This window comes from Macaca nemestrina (assembly GCF_043159975.1).
Source record: "Macaca nemestrina isolate mMacNem1 chromosome 14 unlocalized genomic scaffold, mMacNem.hap1 SUPER_14_unloc_3, whole genome shotgun sequence".
NCBI classification, from domain to species: domain Eukaryota; kingdom Metazoa; phylum Chordata; class Mammalia; order Primates; family Cercopithecidae; genus Macaca; species Macaca nemestrina.
Window position 1 is genome coordinate 292,174 of NW_027257579.1, and position 20,366 is coordinate 312,539.

Here is a 20,366-nt window from a genome sequence, read left to right on the forward strand (position 1 = left end):
CCTAATGAATCATTGGCAAACTCCATCTTCAATTAAAAACAGTCCTGAAAATGAACCTATTGCCACTTTTTAAAAATTACTGTAAAGTGGACAGTGTTCAGTTCTGTGAATTTCGGCACACATATTCCCACAATCATCATCACACAAGCAGAACAGTCCAACAGCCCCAAACCCACTCACGGGGCCTCATAAGCATACCTCCCATTCCCAGCAACCACCCTCTCTGTGTTCTCCCATCCCCCGGGTCTGTCTTTTGCGAGTGTTGTGGCAAAACACTCACAAAATCATGATTTCCTGGGCATCGTGCTTGGAGGTGCACCCAGGGTGTTCTGTGATCAACAGCCAGGCCTCGGGGCTGCTGGGTGATTATTATTACACGTATGGCTGTGGCACATTGTAACCTGTTTTGGGCAACTACAGACAGCGCTATAACATCTGGGCACAGTTTTTCTTAAACATCAGCTTCTGTTTCTCTAGGGTAAATACCCAGGATTGGGGTCACCTGGCCCCACGTTTGTGTGAGTTCAGTTTTATAAGAAACCGCCAAGCTGTCTGCACCATGCTGAACCCCAGCATCGCACAGGAGTCCCTACTGCCTGTCCTCACCAGCACCTGGGGCTGTCGGAAGACCTTCGTCAGGCGATCCAGCAGGGGTGTGAACAAATTCACTGCGGCTTCGGTGCACATCTCGGTGCAACCAGTCACGCTGAAGGTCATTTCAGATGCTTTCGGGCCATCCTTCTCAGCGAAGCATCTGTTCAGTTCTCTTCCGCTTTAAAGTCAGGTAGTTTGTTCTCTGTCATGAGCCGTGGGAGTCCTGTGCATTCTGGATACGAGTCCTTTGCCGGCTGCATGGTTCATAGACAGCATCTCCCCATCTATCGAAAATGTGTCTCTTCAATTCCCTAGGGGTGTCTTTTATATTAGAAGTTTAATTTTGATGAGTCTTACCTACTTGTTTTCTTCCTTGATTATGCATCATGGTATGGCTAAGAGCTCTCACCCTAGGTCTCGACAATTTCCGTTTCTTCTACAGGTTGTGTAGTTTGGTATTGTACATTCAGGGCTATGGTCCACCTTAATTTTCATACAGAAATTTCTCCCTGTTTTCACTCTTTTGCATACGGCTGTCCCATAATTCCAGCACCATTTGTTGAAAAGACTCAAATTCCACTGAACTGCTTTTGCCTCTTTGGATCTGGTCTGGACTTCATTCTGTCAGCTGACCCGTGTGTCCGTCCTGAGCATAATTTATGACTTTAGTGGCTGTCTCTATGAAAAAAGTAATTCCGTCTGGAAGCAAAAACCACATTAGAAATGCTCTAAAAAAGATTATTTCTCTTGTCAGGAGAGCAAAGCCACTGCCCTAAGCAGAGGTGAGGCCTCAACAGCTCCCAGGCACAACCTTAACACACAATAGGGAAGGCAATTCATTTCAAGGGCCACAACCTGAGACCAGCATAGCTGTGAAAACTGCAATAATTTCACAACAGAATGAAATTCATAAAGAACTGCTGAGAAGCATGTGGTAAGTTACTTAAATTACTGTTCCTTAAATTCTGACGGTTGGCTAGGACAGAAATAGCTTCACGGTAAGTTCAAACGGGAGAAAGGTAGGTAGGGGTGGTTTCCACACCACAAAGGGCCTGCAGGAAAGGGACACTCTTCCTCTAAACGGGAGATCCTGGGAGTGATGTGATAAACCATGGTGAGAGGCACGGAACTGTGCAAGCCGGAGTCACGGCCTTGGCCCCACCACGGAGCCTGTGTCCATGAACGACGAGGCTCAAATGTCAGGCCGGGGCATCCGAGGCAGTTATCAGGGGACAAGAAAACGAGCGCACGGTGGAGGCAAAGGTCTGAAATTGCGCGGCAACTTCGAGTCAAGTGGGACAAACTGACTCTAAATACAGGTTCCGAAAACCATCACAGAGAGCTGTTCCTCGGCTCTGGAAAGGCTAAGTGACTAATGCCCACACTGAACATCTGCTCCCTGAGACGACTCCGGTGACCTAAGGCCCAGCTCCTCCGAACCCGCGCCGAACCTCAGTGAGGAACTTTGTTGGTATCTTACGGCACATTGACATGTTCCCTTAAAATCTGGTATTTCATCAACAATGCAGGCGCCAGCTTTGACTCATACACATTTCGATTAAACAAGATAATTTACACCCTGACCATGCCAGGTAAGAGGTTTACTACAATCTTTAAACAGAGCCAGAGGCTACAGTCTGCTCCTACACAACACCATGTCTCTACAAGTTCGATGGGTTTTTACTTTCCATGTCTTCACTTGCCTAGTGCTAGAAAGCAGATTAAAAACAGAAGGAACCCCGAAACACTATTGAATGAAACTCAAATATCTTGCAGTCATCATCCTGATGAGATGTTTATTAAACAGAAATGTTCTCCCCTGTAGAAAGCAGCACACATCAACACACACCGATAACTGTCGGCAACATTCCAGATCATCTTCCCTTCCATGGCCACAGTGCAGGGCAATGGACCACGCACACCTGCAGACCCACGGAAAGCGGGGTGACACGGCCGATTCTTGGAGCGAGCAGGCCAGGGTGCACTCAAAGTGCATCTCTTTCCAGAGGGCCTCCATGGAAAGTTACACATTTATTCCACGAGTTAATGGCACTGCACCAAACATTTCTGTAAGATTCTCTAAGCAAGCTTTTCCTTCTGCCTAAAATGTCCTGACACAAACTGAAAAAGTTGTTGGAGCTGCCAAAGACTTCAGTATCCCCTTAACTATTGTCATGCACGCCCGTGTGAAGAGACCACCAAACAGGCTTTGTGAGTGCAACATGGCTGTTTATTTCACCTGGGTGCAGACGGGCTGAGTCTGAAAAGAGTCAGCGAAGGGAGGCAAGTGTGGGGCCGTTTTATAGGATTTGGATAGGTAAAGGAAAATTACAAAGGGGGCTTGTCCTCTGGCGGGCAGGAGTGGGGGTCACAAGGTGCTCAGTGGGGTAGCTTTTTGAGCCAAGATGACCCAGGAAAAGGAATTTCACACACACACACACAAATCATCGCTTAAGGCAAGGACCGGCCATTTTCACTTATTTCTGGTAGAATGTTATCAGTTAAGTCCAGGCAGGGCATTTGCACTTTTGTGATTCTTCAGTTACTTCAGGCCATCTGGCCGTATACACCTGCAAGTCACAGGGGATGCAATGGCTTGGCTTGGGCTCAGACGCCTGACAACTATAGTCTTTACTTTTAAGGTGTGGGGTCAGATCATATAATCCCCAACTAAGCTCCTGATGCCGTGTGTGGCATCCAGCAACAGCACGTTCCATTCCTGGATTACATTTGACTCAACAGTCCACAGTGAGAACGATTTCTGGTGAATGAAACACCAGGCAGGAGAGTGATTCCGCTGGGCAGCTCTTCACACACAACCCAGGAGCTGAGGGGAGAGGAAGAGGCCCACGCACGTCCACCGTGCTCACGCCCCCTTCGACTGTGCCCCACTCCTAGAGACCCAGACCCAAGGGAAATCTGACCTGAAAATGGACAAACCCTCACTTTGGCAGAGGGACAGGGACTCGGGGCCACAACTTGACCTCAGAGCAACACAAGTGCAGACACAGCACCCCAGGACACCCTCCTCACCCAAATTCAAGGAGGAAAACCAACGCCCCGCCCCCTTGCGGAAACCCCCGGCTGCTGGAGCAGACGCCTGCCGGCGTGTGCAGCCTCTCCCGTCCCACATTCCGGGCTCAGCACCTGTGCCTCAGCCCTGGCACTGCTCGCCACACCCAAAGGTGTGCCAGGGGGGGCAGGTCCTAAGGTCTCCACAGCACCAAAGCCTGCAAGGCAAAGGGGCCGCTCCCTCCAGCAGGAGTCCAGAAGCGCACACTGCACCAGCATCATGGCATGAGAATTCTCCCCTCGGTCTCCGAGTCTCCAGTCTGTTGCCCGCCAGGGTCTTCTGCCAACGGCGAGGCCCAAGCTGGGAGGCACATTTGGTTCTCACCATTTCCCTTGTCAAGATCAATACTGCAAACATATCCAATTCATCCTGTCACTAAAAATGAAATAATCTGCCATCTCCATCACAGATGACGCAATCAGGTTTCCATTACCGGGGTGTTTTTTTTTTTCTTCCTATTTTGAGATGGAGTTTCTGCTCTGTCGCCCAGGGTGGAGTGCAGTGGCGTGATCTCGGCTCACTGCAACCTCTGCCTCCCGGGTACAAGTGATTCTCCTGCCTCAGCCTCCCAAGTAGCTGGGATTACAGGTACCTGTCACCATGCCCGGCTAATTTTCATATTTTCAGTACAGACGGGGTTTCACCATGTTGACCAGGCTGGTCTCAAGCTCCTAACGTCAGGGAATCCACCTGCCTCCTCCTCTCAAAGTGCGGGAATTACAGGCGTAAGCCACCAGGCCCAACCATTACTGGTGTAATTTCTAAGCCACTCTCTCACACCCACTCCCTTTTTTTTTTTTTTTTTTTTTTTTTTAAAGAACCAGTTTTATGGCTACATTTTTTCCAAGAGAATCAGTTACCCATTTGAAGTACAAATAAGACACCGTGTTTAAAAACCAAAAATGCCCATTTGCACAGAAGTCTCCAAATACCCAGTCGATTTGAGCCTTGAGAATAAGATCAAGCTGTTGGCTGAATACAACTTTCCTTTCCATCGGTCTGCCTGTGAGTTAGACACAAGGACAAAGCCACGAGCTAGGGACATAAAGGCAGGAACCACCAAGGCAGCCGAGACTCCAAATAAAAGCTGGAAGGACCAACACAAATGCACCACACCCTGCACGCCCTCCTCTCTTTCCTTTTCAGAATTTCCAGAGGATGAAACAGGGACCTCCTCAGACGTCCCATGATGCAGGCGGCCAGAGGGGAAGGTGGCGGCAGCCTGAATGAGGTGACCGGGAAATAACATTCCACAAACAGAAATTCTCCATGTGCTTTACATCCTCTGTCTCCAAAGAACTATGCCAGTCTAACAGTTGCTAGAAAACCGCCTTCAAGTATCATTTCCCATTTCAAGCAAAGAAAACAGTGGTGGGCCATGAGGGAAAAACATAGCCATGTGTTCTGGAATATTAAATAAGTTTTTTCTGTCGTAAACGTATAATTTTATATTCTCAGATTTCTGTATAATTGATATGCTTCCTAATCAGCAGACATAGTAATAAAAAGTGAATTCCAAGTGTAAGATCGGAGGACCCATTCACATGGCTTCAGGTTCTGCTACTGGGTTTCAACTTAAGAAAATGGTTCTGTGCGTTGGTAACAAGGTCTGAGAGTCTGTGTGAGAGTCTGTGTGGCTGTCATCAGGGTTCGTGTTGGCTCCGTAGCAGAGGATGTTACACTGTTACATTATCTTCTACAAAATATCCTGAAAAAACGAAGGCTGAATAGACATACACACCCTCCCAAAATAATCCAAATGTCCACTGATATGAAAAACAGGTGAATTAGGGTTTCCATCATGGAATATTCCTCAGCAGTGAAAACAAACTATAGCCACAGGTGCCAACTTGGATAAAGAAAACCTTTTAAACAAGATTAAAGTGAACTGACTAGGTGGAATTCCTCGATTACAGGCATCTGCTCCAAAATGGTACTGTTCTGAATCCTGTGATGTAGAATGATAGTTAGCAACCCTGTTTCAGGGCATATCTAGAAAAAAGCAAAATAATGACTACACAATTTTAAATTCTTTGTAAATTATAACTATTACTATGAAAATTCTAAAAATGTGAAAATCTTCCCAACTGTTATTGGACAAGCTTCAAAATAAATACCCTGGCCTTGCTTGCCACACCCACAGATGTGCCAAAATAAATGAAAATATAGCCCAAGTTAGTAGAATTGAAACCTGAAGATGTACGAGCCGTCCCTGCCTCACTATCTATACATAGTGTAGAAATTTAAGAGCAGGTAGTGACACTGCAATGCAAGGCTCAAAACAACTGGGTATTTTGAAACTTCTATGCAAATTGGCATTTTCGGTTTTTAAACATGGTGTTATCTGTACTTCAAACAGGTAACTGTTTGGTTCCCTTGGAAAAAATATAGCCATAAACCTAGTCTAAAAAAAAAAAATACGGGAGTGGGTATGAGAGAGAGTAGCTTAGAAATTTTAAAAGTATCGGCAGGGAGCAGTGGCTCATGCCTGTAATCCCAGCACTTTGAGAGGCAGGCCCCACGGGGCCTTTGAGGAAGGCACCGGTCTCCTCTGCTGCCTTCCTCCTGGACTGACCCCACGACATTCACTGGGTTTCCACCCCTGTCTCATTCAACTTCCCAAGGGTGGTCTTCATCCTCATCTGGGGCTCAGCTCTGCCCCAATTTCCTAAATCTCTGCCTTCAGAGCCTGAAAACACCCATGCCCAGGGTTACCCTAAGTCCACGTTTACCCCAGAGAGTCCCAATTTTATGTTTTCCCAGCATCGCCTTAGTGATCATTTATCCTGTCAATTCCAACTGCCTTCACACCTCACCCCTGCTGTCTCCCAGCAGACCCCACTCAGATGCACATGCCCCAGACCCCACACCCAGGTCTGTGCATGCTGCCCTGCTCTGCCCATGTGGGGACCACCTCTCTTTCTTGAGGAATCAGCTGGCGATCATCTCCTTGTGGAGGGCTGCCCTGACTTCCAACTCTCTCCAGCAAGGGCAGAAGCCGTCCTCGGTACTTCCCCAAAACTCAGGCCAAGTATGAAGATGGCGCAGATGCTAGCTGTGCCTGGGATGCCATGGGCAGTGTCCCCAGATGCTCTGCACATGGCCCAGGGCACCGCCTGAACACAGCAAGTGCTGAAGAAATCAAACTTATGTGGGCTGACCTCTGATAGGGCCCCCTTCACCATCCACATCTGTCTCCCCTCTGGACAGTAAAATCCACAAGACACGGAGGGCTTGTCTCACTCATCTTCAAACTCCCAGGGTCACCCTGGTAGGTAAAGGGGACTCAAATGTCTTCTGAAGGAAGCAGCTGGTTAGCTGCCGAGTTAAAGGGCCTCTGAAATTCAGAGCTCTGCATAGGAGTCCAGCACATTTTATTATGAATGACTCCAACCACGGCAGAAGTGGCCGTGGAACCAGTGCTAACCAATTCAGGGTTTGTTCACTGTTTCTCAGTTCATAATCACAACTCTCTCACAGAGCATCCGCGCACAGTTCCTCAGACGTCTACACAGAGTGGGACGATGGCACCGAGGCACATGAACGTCCTGTTGCAGACTGGGAGACACCGGTCAGACACGGACCCAGGCAGAGCACAGATCTCGCGTTAAATTGGCTCCGTGTAAACAGCACTCCCTGTCAGGTCCTTTCCTATCCGCACAGCTTCTACAAATTCAACTCTCACACCTGACACCTGAGAATACTGCACACCCCCCATGTGAATCCCCCATTTACCTCCCAAAATAACCCAGCATGGCCGAGTACAAAAAATTTCAACATAAGGGAACTGGAGGGCATGTGGGGATTTCTCGAGTCCCTGCTACCTCCTGATGGTAAGGCCCAATGCTTCACACCCTGAGTGAAGGGTGGGTCTCTTCGGCCCCCCGGCTTTGACCTGGAGCTAATCAGCATTAACTAATTTCACTTTCCAGGACCAACTTCAAAGGCCTGCAAAGCCAGAGAAGGGAAAGGAGATGGAACACGACCTCACCTCAGACCTGCTGCAAGCACGTACTTCTCAGATGCGTCCCAAGATGCACAGCGTGTCCATTGCCTGTTTCACATCCACCGACCTGCAGGTCTTCTATGTGGCATCAGCCTCCTGGGCACTGGAAACAAGAGGTATAATGGCAAGTCCCCTCTGCAGCAAAGGTGAGGAAAAGGGACCCAACGCAATGGAACTTACCTTTTTCTGACAGTGTCAAAACAGAAGGAAAATACTGTACAGCCAACTTCCCCTCACACAGGTTTATTTACCTGTGACTCAGAGGCCATGACAGACAACTTCAGGTTCTCACCGATTCCTATTTTCCCCATTCAGGGAGCCTTTGTTTTTAATAACGTATGAACTTGCCATTTTGTAGGCCAAAAACAGCAAATATTGGCAGTTTCCTACAGTTCAACCGAATAAAATATGATCATGGCCTTTTGTGAAACCATGAAGAAAAGGTGGATATCTCAATATGTGTTTCCAGACTGGCTTTGTTCCTGAAGCGGTAACTCTGTTTACTCAGGATTTTAGACACTGAAGAATAAACATCAATATCCCACCAAGAAAACCAAAAGGATGAAATAATTTTGCATCTACCTTGGAGCCTTTTTAGGACAAGGCAGGACACAAACTTTTAAAAAGCTGCAGTTGTCCCTCTGTATACACAGGGACATGGATTCCAGAACATGCCCCGAGTTTACCCAAATCTACGTATCCAAAGGACTCCGCGGCCACCCTATGGAACCGCATGTAGGAAACGTCAGCCCTCCACAAAGCCAGGTTTTTTCAGTAAGGGTTGGTTGGAAAATAATTAACATAAGTGATCCTTCGAAGCTCAAAACCCATGTTGTTCAGGGTCAGCTGCATTTACTACTTGTGTCATATCTGAGGCCTGAAAGCCATCATTCTCGGTACCTTAACGTGATGGTTAACAAACTAACTGTTCTGATTAGAAAGAGGAAAAAGCTTATTTTTAAGCTGACAATGAGAGTGGATGCGCTACGGTGAACGGAGAACAGACCTAAGCAAGCATCAAGGCTGGGGTGACTGCCTGTGCTCAGACCCACCAGGGCCTGTTCCTCCATCTCCCTCTGCTGAAAGGGATAACCGCTTCTCCCCCACGAGTAAAGGGCCTTTTTTAAATATTCACACGAGAAGTGCTATGAAAAGCTGAAAGGTCACAGACAACATTTTAAAAAATAAACATTAACGTAAGCATTTAACAAGCCCATTATGATTTTAAAAAAAAAAAGTTATTAAGTTCTTGGGTGTGGTGGCTCATGGCCGTAATCCCAGCACTTTGGGTGGCCGAGGTGGGTGCATCACCTGAGGTCAAGAGTTTAAGACCAACCTGGCCAACATGGTGAAACCCCGTCTCTAACGAAAATACGAAAATTATCCAGGCATGGTGGCAGACGCCTATAGCTCCAGTTACTTGGGAGGCTGAGGGAGGAGAATCACTTGAACCCGGAAGGGGGAGTTTGCAATGAGCCAATATCATGCCATTGCACTTCAGCCTGGGCATTGAGTGTGAAAATCCATCCCAAAAAGAAAAAAAAATTATAAAGTTTTCCGTCTAATGAACCTATCATTCAGCCACCGAGGTATACTATAGCTACTTATTCAGCCATGAGATACACCACAGGAGATACAGGCGAACAGGACACAGTTCTTCCCTGAAAGAAGGCTGCACCCTCAACAGAAGGGAGACACACACTCCGAAAGGAATCGGCATAGGGAACAGATGCTGCTGCAGGTGGAACTGGCCGCACAGAGCACCCGCTCCAGTGTCTGAGAAACAAGGAGCCGTTGATGCCATCACCTTCCATACCTGAGCTGGGACAGTGGGGAGCCTGTCATCACCACCACCACCACCACCACCACCACCCGGGACAAAGAGCCCCAGAACCACACAACGACCTTACAAACTCACCGAGGCGATGACCGAGCAATGTGCGTGGAGTGATGCGAACACGCAGACGTCAGGGCCACGCACGGGTTTGGTTTTGTGCATCAACCTGAGCGTGCCCAGGGTGCCCAGATGGCTGGTTCTGCATTATTTCTGTGTGAGATGCATGTTTGCCTCTGGACTGAGTGGAGACCCATCCTCGCTGGTGTGGGGAACACCACCCTATCCACCCAGGGCCCGAGTAAAACAGCAAGGTGGGGAAAACTGGGTTTACTCCACCTGTCTGGCTGATGGGCCAGTGACATTTGTCTTCTGCAGCCCGTGCTCCTGGGTCTCAGCTCCTCAGACCCAGGTGGGATCTGCACCCTCCGCTTCTCAAGTCTTCAAGCCACACCCTCCCAGGACTCCAGCTTGCAGGCTGTGGGTCCTGGGGCTTCTTGGACTCTGTAGCCCCTGCAACAGCCCTCCCTCTGGAGACACATGCACACCCGGCTGGCTGTCTCTCTGGAAAGCCCTGACTAAAAGCCACCCCTAAAAGTGGTCTTCAGAGTTTCTTTCTAGCCCTAAGATCCCAGCGCCCCTCCTACAATTCTAGGAGGAAAGGTGAACGGAGACCAATGGACAGAGGTGTGTGCGAGGACATGCCAGGCAACGGCACTGGGCAGGAGGGCACTAACGCTCACTAAGCAAAGAATCAATGTTGCTTGCCACAGAAATGAGAATCGTAAAGATTTCTTCAAACAGAAATGAGTTTGTTTCATGATTTGCTCTTAATACATAACAAAGCATAAAAGTAGGCCTATTAACAATTACGGAAGTCTTTAGAGGCCCTTGAACTACTTCTGTCCCTTTGTGTTTTTATACAAAATAAGCCTGAGGTTAAAGAGAATAACATCACTGGCCACAGCTGGGGCCACGTGAGGACACAGCTTATACCCCTGAGGTCCCTGGGTGCCCCGAGTCCTTCCCTTGCTATTTATGGAAATATGGGAGAAACCAGGAGGTCTGAGCATGGACCTGGCCGTGCCCCCAGGGGCCGAGGAAAGCCCCCATCTGTCCAGTCTTTCCTCCACCCCGCGGTTCCCTCCTACCCAGACACTCGGGCTGACGCGGCTCATGCACTCAGCAGCGCCATCATTAAACGTTTAGCTTCGCATCACGAGGGCCTCCTCTGACCACTCCTGAACCTACAGTCAGCACTAGTCTACAGGACACGCTTGGACAAGGTTGATGGATCACGGCCTCCAACGAAGAAGGTGCCAGGCAAGGAATCGGAGAGCCGGGGATGGAGCAACACTCACCCAGGGAGGCGAAGGCCAACAGCGGCCACCACCGAGGACCTCCCTTCCCACCCTGAGGGCAGCTCACCCAGGGAAACGAAGGCCGACACCGGCCACCACTGAGGGCCTCAAGGGCTCTCCCCACCCCGAAGGCGGCTGCGATCACATTTCTCATCGCACCAAGAGACCCGTGTATTGAGCACAAACCTTTTCAACCTTCGAATCAATAACGAATCACAACAGGGACATTCCCTCAATCCAAATGGCCAGCCCACAAAACAGACACACAATCATACACATTTCCTGTGGGAAAATCAGTCAGTCCCTGGGGCCTCGCGCCAGGGGTGGGGGAGCAACATGGGGAGATGCTGTAGCCCCAGCCTGGCTCTTCCCTCTACAGCTCCTTTTCCCTCTTCTTCCCACCGCCCCTTCCCACCCCCCTCCTAGCCTCAGAGGCTCCTTCCTCAAATTCTTTCCCCTTGATGAAGTCATTCATGCCCAAAATACAAGGCAAAGTCATGGGGGCTCAAGAGAAAATCCATACCATGGCTCGCGTTTTAGATTCTCTTAAGTTTGAGAGTAACCAAGCAAGAATCTTTGGCATCTAAATGTGGTCTGAATGCATCTGAGCTCAATGTCTGGCACTGGCCCGGAGTGGATCATGGGTGTCTCGGACATCTTCGTAACTCTACACCAATTATTTTGAAACACACTAGCAGAATAGAACCATGTGAATAGCTGCTTCTCAGATAAAAGTGGGAAAAGACTCCAAAAGTTGCCCTCAAGGAACATCCTTCCCACGAGGGGTTTCTGCATCGTGCCCTTCAGTCACAGACAAGGCCCCCGGGCCCAACTCCCTCATCCCTGCATCATAAAGCAGCAAAGACGGTGGGGAATAAAGCAAGTGAAGGAGTCAGTCCCGCACAAAATGGGCTCCAGAAGCCACAGCCACTCTCCCAGTGTGGGGGCCAAGTTCAGAGACCTGGAAACACCAGCATTCCCAGGGAGGAGGGCAGAACAAGTCATTTCCCCCTAGTTTAGGGAGACACCACCCCACGTCCTCCAGCCTTAATAGAAGAGAGACTTCACATAAATGATTTCAATGACTCCACCACACACAGCAAGTGGGCTAAGGGCTAACACACCCATTGAAATGCCTGGCAAAAACACATTAAATGAACACACAGATAAACAAGGTTCTCCTGTTATCCATGAAATATTCAGAAACAAATCCAGTAAGCAATCTCTTTGCAATCAAAAGACCAATTCAGAGGTGCAGATTAAAAGGAAACATACAACTGAACCCTTAACACTTCCGTGGAACTTGGTTCTTGGTGTGTATTATCACATCACCACCTCCAAGCTGAAGGAAGCAGCACTGGCCACGGACCAGCTGTTCACTCGTAGGTCAGTGAACGAATGGCAGTGCTGTCCAGGACAACGATGAGATGTTAACCTGAAAAGGGCAAAATGGCAGAGGCTGGAGGGACCTTCCAGGTAACCCAGCCCCCTCAGTGGACAGAGGACCCCCATAGGGCCACAGAGCCCAGAGCCCCAGTGTGTTCGGGGCAAGCACTCAACTGCAACCCTGATGATGCCTGAACGCCTTCTGCCCTTCTGCGTCTCTGCCCCACTAACAGGGAATCCATGAATGCTAAGGAAATGTAATGCATTTTACAATACATGTAGATTTTGAGCAAATTAAAGATAAACAGTGACAAACTTTGAGAATTAACCAAAATATAGTTCAGTGAATGCCCAAACTCAAAGCTAGTCTCCAACAGGTGATAAGCTGTGTGTGGTGGTTAATGCCTGTAAATCCCAGCAGTTGGGGAGGCTGAGGCAGGAGAATCACTTGAGCCTAGAAGGTTGGGGTTGCAGGGAGCTGTCATTGTACTACTGCACCCAGCCTGAGAAACAGAGTGAGACTCTCAAAAACAAAAACAAATTAAAGGAGTTCAAATGAATTCGCCCACACCCTTTAAATTTTCATTTGGGTACGTGGGGTGATCTAGTTCCTTTTTCCCTTGCAATACATGAATAATCTGATAATCAAATATAATCTAAGAATTAAATGGGAAGTTTTAATTATTTTCCCATTTCATTATTTCCTATCTCAGGGAAAAAGTTAAAATTATTCCCTATTTCAGGGAAAAAGCTAAAAATCATTTTAAACCTTCCTTCCACAAAACAGTATACTCAGTCATCTCTATCTGCTTTATCATGTGGAATTCAGCTTCACATGTCTAAAATACAGTTTTTGTTAAACAGTGTTTATGTAGACAGGCAAGAGAAAGAAACACTTGGTCTAGGTAGAAGCAGCAGAAGACACGTTTTAACAGAAAAGGGAGAAGATACCACCGTGTGAATCTGGAAATTCTGTCCTCATCTTGTCCACACACACAGAAAACACCCAAGCACGTGCCTAGTGTCCAACAGGAGCACAGAAAGGACAGGGATCCCTCCAGTTGTTTAATGACCAGCCCCACTTGTCACCGCCACATAACAAAATCCGCATGGCAACTTCAGCACGTTTCATTCACGATTCCACGGAAATCAGGCTGAAGAACATACAGATGTTTTGCCCACATTTAAAAATCCAAGTGTGGGACTCATAGAAATAAAACATATTATGGGTTCACTTAACTTTTCCAAATTTTTATTTGGAGAAACCTATCAAGTTCTTGTCAGTTACATCCTTAAGTTTTTCAAAAATTTTTAAATGCAAAGGTCAGGCAAGACTTGTAAAGAGGTACACACATACGACCCGGCGCAGTGGCTCACACCTATAATCCCAGCACTTTGGGAGGCCGAGGTGGGCAGATCACAAGGTCAGGAAACCGAGACCATCCTGGCTAACATGGTGAAACCCCGTCTCTACTAAAAATACAATTAGCCAGGCGTGGTGGCGGGTGTCTGTAGTCCCAGCTACTTGGGAGGCTGAGGCTGGAGAATGGCATGAACCCGGGAGGCAGAGCTTGCAGTGAGCTGAGATTGAACCACCGCATTCCAGCCTGGGTGACAGAGGGAAACTGTATCAAAAAAAAAAAAAAAAAAAAAAAAAGGAAGTACACACACACATCCACATTCTTCTCTCAGGGAGACGGGCCCTTTTTTAAGATTCCAGATGTAAATGTGGTTGTCACCCTGCCTTTGAGAGGATGGGCTGTGTTTTAAGCATGAACACACTTTCCTCCATGACCAAGGATGCACCATGGGGGACAGTGCTGCCACCGCCTGCCCAGTCTCTGCTCAGGGTGGGGGAAGGGAAGCTCATTTGTCTCCCGTGTACACCATCAACAGGCCGGGTGCTCAGAAGGAGGCTTCCAGGACTCGCTGTAGGCATTCGTTAGCAGAGCAGGCAGTGCCTCGTGCTGGTGGGCATCCAGCAGTAAGGGGATCTTGCACTTCACTCCCTGGGCCCAGCCCCAGACAGAGGGGAAAGAGACACCTGTATCGTAACTAATGTGTATTTATAGACACACAGAGACCCTGCAGTGCAAGGTGCAGAACTAGAAGGAATCATGGAAATAAGGAGGAAGACATTTGGTTACGACTGGCAGAGCCACCTCAAGCCTCAGCACTTCCTGCCGGAACCCTCACTGACCAGACTCCTCTAGGGTCACTGCCACTGCCTTGCCCAGCTCATGACACGGCAGACAGTGACAGAGCCTTAGAACAACCTCCCACTCCTTCCTCACCAGGCCAGGGGACGAGCTATTCATGAGCGGGAACACAGAGGTGACTGAGCAGAAAGGGGAAAGGAACAATGGCCGCGGGTGTGCAGATATTGCGGGGCACCGCAACAGCCCTTTCCATCTTAAAGAGGACGGCCATGGGTGTACGGACGCTCCCGTGTGACCCAGCAGTCCTTTCCACCTTATAGGGGAATGGCCACGGGTGTGCGGATATTCCCGGGTGCCCCAGGGCCCTTTTCACCTTAAGGAGATTTTCACAGTCTCATATCAGTCTCCAAACTATTCAGTGAGGTTGGAGGAGTATCACTGCGGACCAACACTAATTGGCACCAAGTAAGGAAAATTTTATAACCATGTCTCAACCATAAAACAATCAGGTCTTTGGCCATCTGGTCTAAGCTTTTTCTGTAACAAATTTGGATAATTAAGTTGAACTTTGGTTTTCCAAAGCTTGTTACAGAAACCACATCTTCCTAGGTGTGGCTCCGTGGTGTCACGTGCACACATCAATAGCCAGGCTTGCCAAGACTCACGGCACGTTACACGTTCACCTGAGAAGGCTGCTCAAACACTGAGGGCTCTGGTGTGCTCTGAAATGAATTTGCCACTTCAGCCTACACTCTACTCCCTTGTTTGGTTAAAGAAACCCAAAAAGCAGAATTTGTTTTGGCCAATCGTCTGCTGACCCAACTGCAGAGGTTTTAATTAGAGTACTTTCATTGCGTCATACAAAGTCATATAGATCAACTCATTATTGCTACTCCAAAGGTTTAGTAAATCTCCAGATAATCAGGCAAACATTTTAAGAAGCTACATTAAGGTTTACAATACTCAAAATTTAAAACTACATCCATGCTTCAAAAAACCACCATTCCCATTTTAGATGGCCAAATGCATATGAGAAAGAAAGAAACGTGCTGAGTGCATTTTTTGGGTAATCTTATGGAGAAACTGCCACTTTAAAAATGGCTCTAGTTCCTGGCTCCAGATTGCCTCACTCAATTTCAACTCCACCTGAAGCTGGGACACTAGAAATCCATTCCCAGACTCCAGGGCACAAGAACTCCCACTTCTGGAAATAGCCTGGAATGCAGACCTGTAGCAGAGAATTCTTTCCTGCCCACCCTAACCGTCCTCTGTGGAAGGCAACAGTCAAAGACAAGTCCACCCTCCTAGGCACAACTGCACCACGAAGAACCATTTCAAGGTGGGAGGTGATTGATCAGTGGGAACAGGCAGTTTAGCTAATCACTTATAAGGCACAGAAGGGGGGTTTGAAGGCCTGTGTCTGGCCTTCTCCTCGGTAAATGATCATCTGCAAGTCAGCCTAGGCCACATGGGAAGGGGCTTCTTGCAGTAAAAGTGGGGGCCTAGTTGTGGGGAGGGGGAATGTCTTAACCACCACTGTTTTACAGGATCACAGGGCTCAGGAAATGTTCAGTATTATCACACACCAAGGATTTTACAGTCTGAAGAAAACTACAGTCCTAAGGTGTCAGTTCTCAAAGCCTCAAGTTCCTCCTAAGATTCCCCAGACGGTCTCCACTTCTTGCACCGAACCCCAACTTGCACAGGCACCTGCGTCTTCCTCCTGCAGCAAATGCAGATGAGAAGGCTGTGGCTCTGCTGCAGTAATGATGCCATGTAGCCCTAACACCACAGCAGAGCAATGGCTCTGGCCTGAAAGTCCCCAAAACCTCGTGCTGAAACCATCTCTGGTGGGATACATTAAGAGGTGGGGCCTTTGGGAGGTCCTGCTCTCAGGACTGGGGTTGGTGTCCTTGTTGGGAGGTCTGCAGGAGCCCTCCTGCTCCTCCACCATGTGAGTCCCGACGAGACGCCTGCTGCCATGCAAGACCCGGAGATGCTGCCGTCTGTAAGCCACAGGCCCTGGGACACCAGATGTGCAGGTGCCTTGACTTTGGACTGCCTTGACCTCGGACTTTCCAGCCTCCAGAGCTGTGAGCAATAAATGTCTCTTTACAAATCACCCAATCGACAGCAGCCGGACAGAGAGACAGTAATGTCACAACATGAGTCACTTTCTCAGTGGGCCAGAGACCTTCCCATGAGCCACCACCGTAAAGCAAGAACTCCCTGGAGGATGCAAAGGGGTTCACAAGGAATTCTACCCAGCATCAGGGTGTCTATCCTTTCTTGCGGGAAGATAGCTGAGCCATGGCAGGAAACTACAGGGTGGGTGGGGCTGGACAGTAATGTGTCACCTGCTCACCTAAGCCTCAGTCTCCTGCCTCTCATCATGACAGCGGGGGTAACCCCCTCACCTGAGCAGTTGGGAGAGGTAAGAGTACTGGGTGATTAACAATTGTTAGCTCCACGGAAATTAGGCAAAGAATCCACCCCTATGTCTTATAAAACCAAACCAGCCCAGGAATTCCACATCACTACTAATTTGCATGGGAAAATGCTGGATTCTCATAAGTTCTGGCATGTCATTTGTATTAATAAAGTTTGCAGAGTTTGCATATACTAAGTATATAAAACAGGAAAATAAATCATGCAATTTGGAGGTTGAAGCAGGAGAATCACTTGAGCACAGGCGGCGGAGGTTGCAGTGAGCTGAGGCCGCACCACTATACTCCAGTCTGGGTGACAGAACGAGACTCCATCTCAAAAGAAAAAAAAAAAAAAAAAAAAAAAAGATTTTGCTGCTTCATACTAGTAAAGTGGGCAGATTCTACATGCCAACTCTTACTCAAAGGTCGCCTAACACTGACTCAGGAACTCTGGCCCTGATGTGCTTGGAGTTTTAATGCTAACAGTGTTAAAGACCACTCCCCCAGGAGCTCTGAACAAGTACTCCAGGTATACACTGAACAAGACCACACACTCTCTGACCGAAATCTAACTTCACAGACCCAAACTACAGAACCACAGAAGACACTGCTTCTGTCCAACTTTGTGTTCTGCCGTCGTTTGTGTCCATTATTTTCTACAAACCATCTCATTAGAATTTAGGGCACACAAAAGGCCGATACAACAGGGTTACTTTTCAAAGGTTTGGAGGTGAAGAACAGATACACTGCATTAACTTCCTATTGCTGCTGCAACAAATTACCACAAACGCAAACCTCCTCTCAGCCCTGGAAGTCAGGAGTCCCAGGGCTGAAGTCAAGGGGTCAGTAGGTTGTGTTCCTGCCTGGAGTCTCCCAATTCATAGAGGCCACCATGCAGCTTGGCTCACAGCCCCACACCCCTCTGACCACTGCCCCAGCCTCAGCCCTGCACTCCTCAGGCCCCTGCCCCACCCTTGGCCCCATGCCCCTCTGGGCCCCACTCCACCCCCGCCCTCAGCCCCACAGCCCTCTGGCCTCTATCTCATCCTCAGGTCTCCTCCGAGATGGATGACTGGACCCTAGACGGAGGGATGAACATTCTGAACAGAATCAACGTAACTCAACATTTGAGTCGGAGAGGCCAAGCAATAAGACTTTCAAAAAAGCTACCACAAAGTATGAACCCGTGCCTGTAGTTCACAGCTGAGCCTGGCGTCATGAGTACAAGCGTGCGGCCGCACACACCAGGCCCAAGTTTAAGATCAAATATAAGGAGCTTTCCACTGTGGTATTTAACTAGATTTTATTACAAAATAGCCTCCTGATTGCAGTTTTTATCCAAAAAGTTCTCTGTAATTAAAGAAATTAATTTTTCCCTAAAAGACGTTTCTCTATCTATAGTCCCATATAAACTAAATGGGCATATTAAAGAAAAAAGACAAATGTTTGATTTAGGGGTTTGCCTACGACTTGGATAAGCATGATTTTCTTCTGGCCAAGCAGGGAGCAGCTGGACCAGACTGGAGGGAAGAAAAAGCAAATTTCCACTCTGACCTCTGTTGGGCACCAGAGTCTTCCCTGTCAGAATGTGGGTGTGGTGCTTCCCACACACCAGCCTCTGACGAAACTCAGCCCAAGGGTGTGGGAAAAGGCCGTCTACTTCTGAAAAATCTATGAAGTGCAGACACATCAAAAGCTTCAGAAGACTGTAAAGTGCCAAGGAGACCACTACACCCTTGGAGTTTACAGAAAATGGTCAACATCACACGTGCCTGAGGTCCGGGGTCAGCTCCCAGCTGCCGCGACGCCATGAACGCAGCCCTGGCTTCCCCTCTGATGCAGAGACCTGGTCACTCCGCCGGCAGCACTCAGAGCTCAGAACATTCTAGATGAAAGCAACGTGTTCCTTTTAAATTGGGGAACTGGGGCAGCACAACTGAAGCTCTACAACTATGTCAACTACTGGGTTTCGGGGTAGCATTAGGAAATCATGAGAATCCAAATCTCAATTTCATACAGATTCACTGCAGGTTCCAGAATTTCCTGAAACATTCTTCCAATTTATCACTCAGGATTCCCTTGCCAAAGCTAATAAAGTCTACATTCCTTACGGAAAAGCCACCATAAGCACCACCACAAATAAGATCAACTGACGCCCGCTCTTTGCACCAAACATATAAACGGTTACTCACACAAGAGTGTGCTGGAGGCAGCTCTCAGCTGAAGCCGAATCCGTGAGACTTCATTATCCCCATTTTGGATTGAGTGTGAAGACTGTCAGCAAACCAGGGCCCCAGTGTGAAGCAGAGAACAGATTCTCTGACACCTGCCTGAACATTTCCTTCCCACCTGTCTTGGATACTTAACACCCTCAGAGCTACTGAGTCACCCACATTTGCAGGTCATTTATCCAGCCACCAGGATAACAATTATGCAATAAAAATGCCTTCTCAAGGCTTTGTCCTATGCAACAAGGCAGCTCAGAAGGCTAGGTAAGCCCAAGAAAGGGGGAAGCGTCCTCCAAATAGACAAAGACCAAGGAAAACCGTGCAGAGACTCTTTCAAGAGAGAGCAGAGACAGAGCCTGCTGTAGCCCTTCAGGCCCTGCTGGCTGCAGCCCTGCGTTAGGTGGCACCATTTCAACGGATGCATCCTGCTGAGCCCATTTGAAAAGTCCCGCTGGCGAGAAACTCACCCCCACTTCCAGCTCCTGCAAGACCCGCTGCAGCCCCACTCCACCCTGGGGGCCGACTGTGCAAGTTTTCCTAGCGAGACCCCTCAGAGTCTGCACAGCGTCTGAGACTGGGAAGCACTAAGGATCCAGAAACGCACAAACCCGTTCTCCTCGTGCTGCTTTCTGGGTTCCAAGTTGTCTTCAGAACGAGTCCTGCATAAACCCCAGGCTGGGGAGCCAGCCACAGACCAGCAGCACCCAGTTCATGTGCTCCACCCACCCCACAGAGGACCACGAAGGCCCCAGCACGCTCTGTCCGGAGCAAGACACCAGAAACAGCCACAGTTCAGGGTTCTGCCACCCGCCCGGCTGCCCTAATTACCTACTGTGATCTGAATTCTCATTGGTTGGGTAGGTGATCCCACAGCTCCGCTGCCCTAATTACCTGCTGTGATCTGAATTCTCATTGGTTGGGTAGGTGATCCCACAGCTCAGCTGCCCTAATTACCTGCTGTGATCTGAAATTGCATTGGTTGGAAAGGGGATCTCACTGCTCAAGCACTCCCTGCTGCCTCCTTGCAAACAACATAAAAAATCCAAAACCCCTCTTAAACAACGTTTCCTATAACCTCAAAACAAGACCAATCCTGAGACCAGCGAAGATACACACGCACATCTGACAGCTGGTGGGCATCAGTGACCGATGCCACGGCTTCCATGTGGCGTGTGAAGTGGGAGGCCTGTCACGGTGACTCAGGCTGGAGTCTGAATAGTGTTCTTCCAAGCAACTAGGCAACCAGGATGCACACCCCAAAACCCAAGTCCCCACAGTCATGTACCTGGAAGAAAT

The 20,366-nt window shown here is 48.6% G+C and overlaps 1 protein-coding gene across 1 annotated transcript in view; it reads right to left on the reverse strand.

Moving 5' to 3' along the window:
• Positions 1-1,619: 1,619 nt before the first annotated feature.
• The window catches only part of LOC105471031 (zinc finger protein 669-like), a 64,293-nt gene continuing 45,546 nt past the window's right edge, over positions 1,620-20,366 (reverse strand). The window contains exons 5-6 of the transcript XR_011618756.1: positions 7,659-7,776; positions 1,620-4,014 (exon numbers count right to left, since the gene is read on the reverse strand). The gene's annotated coding sequence lies outside the window, so the exon portion shown is untranslated. The remainder of the gene's footprint in view (positions 4,015-7,658; positions 7,777-20,366) is intronic.